This window comes from Pteropus alecto, unplaced genomic scaffold, assembly GCF_000325575.1.
Source record: "Pteropus alecto unplaced genomic scaffold, ASM32557v1 scaffold241, whole genome shotgun sequence".
NCBI classification, from domain to species: Eukaryota; Metazoa; Chordata; class Mammalia; order Chiroptera; family Pteropodidae; genus Pteropus; species Pteropus alecto.
In genome coordinates this window covers 97,570-103,569 of record NW_006430461.1, presented here as the reverse complement: position 1 = coordinate 103,569, position 6,000 = coordinate 97,570, and positions in this window count along the sequence as shown.

The window sequence follows — 6,000 nt, the reverse complement described above, 5'->3', positions numbered from 1 at the left end:
AAAACTACACAGATATTAAAATGATACTTCTGATGAACTTTTAATGACCTAAAAAGTGACTATGTTAAAACGACAAGTTAAAAAATAGTAAGATTGCACAGATAGGATATTATGTCTGTATACATAAGTTGAATTATATATTTAATCCTCGCAACATATATGAAACATAAATATTTTATTCCGATCATTTTTTTAAAAAAGCAATGTAGAAATTTGCCTGAATTGTTACAAAATGTAAATGTTATGGGGCGAACTGGGAAAGGGTGTTATTTTTTAAATGAGGGACGGATATATTTAAGGCCTTTGACCTATAGAAAATATCAACAGAAGGAAAGGACACCCTTGTTTATTCTGTCCCTCCTAACCCTTTGTCAATATATACGTGATTGAAGAGGTGCCAATTGGTTACTTCTGATGAAAAGAGAATATGGACTAAAACTTAACACAGCCAGGCATTTACCTCATTCTTCAAATAATTTCAAAGAGGTGAAAGATACGGGCATAAAGAAATCCTAGTTTAAAAACTAATATTTATCTGATAATATGGTTTTCTCTCTTCAACAGCCACTAAAAGTGAGTTATTGGTCTTTTTCTGAGTTCGAAGTAGTACATTATTTCGAAACGCTTTTTCCTGTTTCCAAGTCTAAATATAAAAATTCAGGCAGCCGATTACTCATAGAGCAGTGGTTCTTAACCAGGAGTGATTCTGATTCCCAGAGGACATGTTGCTATGTCTGGAGACATATTTGTTGTCACGATAAGGAGGGGTGCTATTAGCTTCTAGTAGGTAGTGACTAGGGTTGCTGCTAAATACTCTACAATGCACATGACAGCCTCCCCTCCCCATACCAACACATGCAAACACCAAAATGTAATCTGGTCCAAAATGTCAATACAACCAAGGCTGAGAAATCTGCTATGAAGAGGCAATTTAAAGTATTTTGCTCGAGGCCAAAATAACCCCTCTCCTTTCTGCTTCAGAGGCAGTTCACATGTTTGTGTCCCTCCGTGAGCAGTTCTCAGGGTACATTACTGCTACTTTAAGTATCAGAGTGACTTATCGTCAGGAGAACCTCCATGCAATAGTGTGAGAGAGTAGGAAGAGGGAAGGACAGTGAAATCAAACATTCTTTCCAATTTGTTTACTCTCTTCCCTTTGGCATTAAAAGCTGCTACAAGATATTTTGTTCTACAGATTAAATTGTTTCCATTTCTCACTGAGATGGTTTTTCAATATATGAAGAGAAAATATTTTCATAAAAGAGTGTTCAAACGTGACATTTCTGAAAATACTCTATAATTAACAAAAGGCTAACTACAGATTTTTTTTTAAATATGGCTAATACATTTCAATTCTTCTTTATCTTAAATGTGGCTATAATAAATTACCCCCAGGAGAAAAAAAAAAGAGAGAGAGAGAGAACAAGCTTCCAGATCCCAGAAAATATTCATGGCCACCCCTCCGCCCCCAAAAAAACAAAGTGTAGTCCAACCAACCAACCTGTATGATAGACATTGCTTCCCCTGTTTTTGAAGGTTCTATGATAGAAAATGTTATAGGTTTTATGTTTTTGTATGTGTGCGTATCCCCAGGGCCCATGTTTCTTAAGCTTCTCAAAACAATCATTGATCTCTGTGGGATACCAATAAGATATCAAGAAAACAGCACTATCTTGGGAGTCGAACAATTAATGACTTCTATGAGCATAAAACAGAGGGGAAAACTATCCCAACTTGGTACATTTTATTAAAATCCAACACAATTCCTTCAGAGTTCATGATGAATTGCAGAGCATTGTATGCTGCACCCAAGCAATTGCTTTGTGAGCCAGAGATCACACTGACATTACAAAACATATGAATACGTCTTATAACCTTTGCCTGTCTTATATTCAAAAGCTCCATCCTGAAGGGCACAGGGTCTGAAATCACACCAGAGTTCTGTTAAATACCAGAAAGAAGTGGGAATAATCAACCTACTGACTGAAAACAATAATTGCTTATGATTACTGACCACTTCCTATGTGCTAGGTACTGCTATGAACACAGCTATTAAGACATTTCATCTTCATAAAAATAAGTGAGATCAATAGTTACAGACCTTTACAAATGAGGTGACTGAGGCACAGACAAGTGTAACTTGCCCAGAGTCACATGTGGAATAACTGATAGAATAAGGCCAACACTGCTTTTTCATTGTGTCACTAGTATGACTGTGTGAGGAAGAGTAGACTTACTGAACAGTGCTGGCATGGCACTCTCCTTACTCAATGCCAGAGTCCGTTAAATGGATTTGCATCAGGGATCTCTCTCAGGTCTGCTCCTTCTCTCACTGTGTAAGGACTCCTAAATCAATAGTGGTTAAACCGCTATTTGTGTCTTATGCTCTTGGATATACCAAACATTTCAAAATTTCCATGCACGAAACTAGTTACAAGTAATTGGTTTTGAAATTCTCAACAAACTGTATATGTTTTCCTAAAATTGATTCATTTGATAATATCCCAAGTTTGACGAGTGTTTCTGGGTCTCAATAGAAAATCAAAAATATGTTAAATTTTCTAAATGTTTTAATTGCATTGTTTCAATCAGGGTGCCTCTACGTGGAAAAATAACAGATATGCTTAATTGTTAAACAAGACTTGGGAAGATCTTTGTGGTAACCACAGAAATTAAGAAAGTGAGTGGTTCTAATGATTGCATAACAAACCACTCCAAAAAAAATATTATTTAGAAACAGTAACTACTTATTTCATGGGTCGCTACTCCATGAGTCAGTAAGGTCTGATCTCGACATAGCTGATGTTGGCCTGGGTTATTGATGTAGATGACATCAGCTTGGTAGATTAGGTGATCTAAGATGGCTTCAAGCTCAGGTATGGTGGTTGGCTAGATGCCAGTTCATGTGATGAGGATGTGAGCTTTGTTTCTCATTGTCCAGTACACTAATCTGTGCTTGTTCACATAGCAGCTTTTTAAAGAGATTTTGTAAATTAAAGAAATTGTGAAAAAGCCACAAGGCCTCTCAGAGGCTTGAAACTGACACAATGTCCATTCAGCTATCTTCTGTTAGTCAAAGCTAGTCACAAAAGCAGCCTACATTCCAGGGATGGAGAAATTGATTCCACCATTTGATCAGAGACAATGCAAAGTGGCAGAGATCCTAGGAAGACTGAAGAATTTTGACCCTATTTGCAATTCACCACATTGGGTAATAAATCCTTTTGAAAGATGTAATTTCCAAAACTTTGGTCTTCAACAAAATAAGAAGACAATCTGATTTTGTACAATGCATTATTTTTAAAAATTTTGATGAAAGATCATTGTGAGAAAGTGGCACATAACTTGAATGGAATTGAAAGAGCTGAGTGATATTTCTACTACAGCACAATTTCTACCAGAGTTTGTATTCCTAGTCATCTTTAATATGATGAAATATTCTCAGTATTCTCACCTATTAAAAAATAGAAATAGAAATAGTACTGAATGATACTTGCTTTCTTTAAGTGCTATATTTCCAGGGATACAGTAATTATTTGAAATAAAGAATTCAAACTCATATTTATATTTCTCATAAAAAGAAATATTTCCAAAAACATTTTCCATTTTGATTAATTATATTTTATCCAAATTTGCAATGCAATTATGTTTTTAACTAGTGGTATAATTATTATTGTATCATTACAAGGTTAATTTAATCCAGAAATAAAAACTTTCGATATTGCCAAAAGTGTTATGATCACAAGAACTATAAGGTATAAATGTTATTAATAAAATTATAATGTCCAGTGGGGTAGAATTAAATGAGTTGAGAAGAAGGAAAAACATAAATCTGACTGTTTCAGATGTTTTTATATATGTATTTTAAGTGAAATTATGCTATACAATGGAAATTACACCTTCTGCTGCTATTTAAATTTACAATGAAATATTTTATATGTAAAATTAAATTCTTGGTATAAATACCTTTTCAAAACTAAATGAAAGGCACATGATCAACACATTGAAAGATGTAATTTCCAAAACTTTGGTCTTCAACAAAATAAGAAGACAATCTGATTTTGTACAATGCATTATTTTTAAAAATTTTGATGAAAGATCATTGTGAGAAAGTGGCACATAACTTGAATGGAATTGAAAGAGCTGAGTGATATTTCTACTACAGCACAATTTCTACCAGAGTTTGTATTCCTAGTCATCTAGGAATCATTTAAGTCCCCAGACACATCTGACAAGAAATATATAAGAGTGCACCAGTATTTAGTGGAAAACATGCTTGCCAATGTGTCTGGGGACTTAAATGATGGCTTTAATTCTGTTAACAATTGCTTTTACATACTTGGTCAGGACATTTAAATAATATGGGCCATGGCTTCCTTAGGATAAGAGCTGGATGGGTTGTATTACTTCTACCATGAAATGTGGTCATCCTTGGTCTACACAGGACAGAAGTAGAATAAAATTCTGTAAGATTAATATAAATAATTTCCTAATGTCAAGAAATTAGAAATTATATACATACCAGATACGGTGTGAAATACATAAGACATCTAATATCTGAAACACTGCTTCTTACATATTTTATTAACCTGTATACAATGGTTATTTAATTGATTCACTATCAAATACTGCATATGAATAAAAAATTTTAATAATGATGATAAGATCAAAATAATACAAACATTTCAAATAAATTTATTAAGCCCAAATAAAATTCTCCCCCGGGTTATTTTTCTTCTTTACCGAAACATTTGGAAATTTATTTCTTCCAATATACTGATGATTTGGCGGAGAGGAGAACAGTGTTCAAGTTATTCAAGCAAAAATGATAATATTAAAGTGATCAGATATTTTTAATTTGCCAGATTAAACAGGTCTTTATGCTAGCAACTATGTGGCTCTCATTTTATTTTGAATAAGGTTATGTCAGCGATTAGTTTTCAAGACTTAGGGCAACTCCAAGCACTTTTTTTTAAGATAGAAGTTCCGTTGAGAAGGATTCAGAGATTAGGCTCATGTTGAGAAAAAAGTTACTTTAATAAAGGACTGATAATGTTTTGGATGTCTTCATAGACAGAATAATAGCATGCAATACAGGTAGAACAGGCTCTAATCATGCTTACTTCTTGCATATAAGATTTTCTGAGATCCGGTATACCATTTTTGACCCTCTGGTGGAGCCTATCACAGCTTATCATACTGCCTCACTAGAGCTTCTTTGAAAACAACCATATTTTATCAACTTTCCATTCATGCCAAGTTGCATATATACACACTACAACACACACACACACACACACACACACATTACACAGTATTTACTCAATTAAAAATTTGCTGAATTCATTCAGTATTACATTCTGATCTCCTCATTTTTGTCAGGTTTTTGTCTTCTGAATAAAATCTCTACATTGTTGATACACATCTTCTGAAACTTCTGAAATCAGAAGGCCAAGTGCAAACTATACCTATTTTATGAAAGCATCCCTCTAAAGTCCCTAAATAGTTTTGAACTTTTCTTTCTGTCAAATCCTTTATTATATTTATTTTCTACCTTGAACAATGACCACTTTCTTTATGGCTCTACTGTCAACATCAGATTTTGCATTTCTCAAAGGACAAAGACTGTGTGTTACCTTAACTGCTATTTATAATTTTATAAGAGATATTCATGTGTTTATTGAGAGCTTAGTCTGTTCCAGATATGTTATCAAAAAGGGGGATAAAATTAACATTTCTTAATTTTAATAAGAGATTTTATAATGAATTCCACATGATATCTATATTATCTTTTAATCTTTACAATCAGATTAGGAGATAGCTTATGTTGTCTCAATTTCGTAAATGAAAAATTAAAGATAAGAGAGATTTCTGATTTTTTTCAGTAAGTAAGAGACAGAGTTAAGTGTATTCTCTATGAATCAATATCCAAGTCCTTTCCACTATATATTAACTCTTCAATACTTTTAAAGTTATCTTTAGAATCAAAATTTATGAACA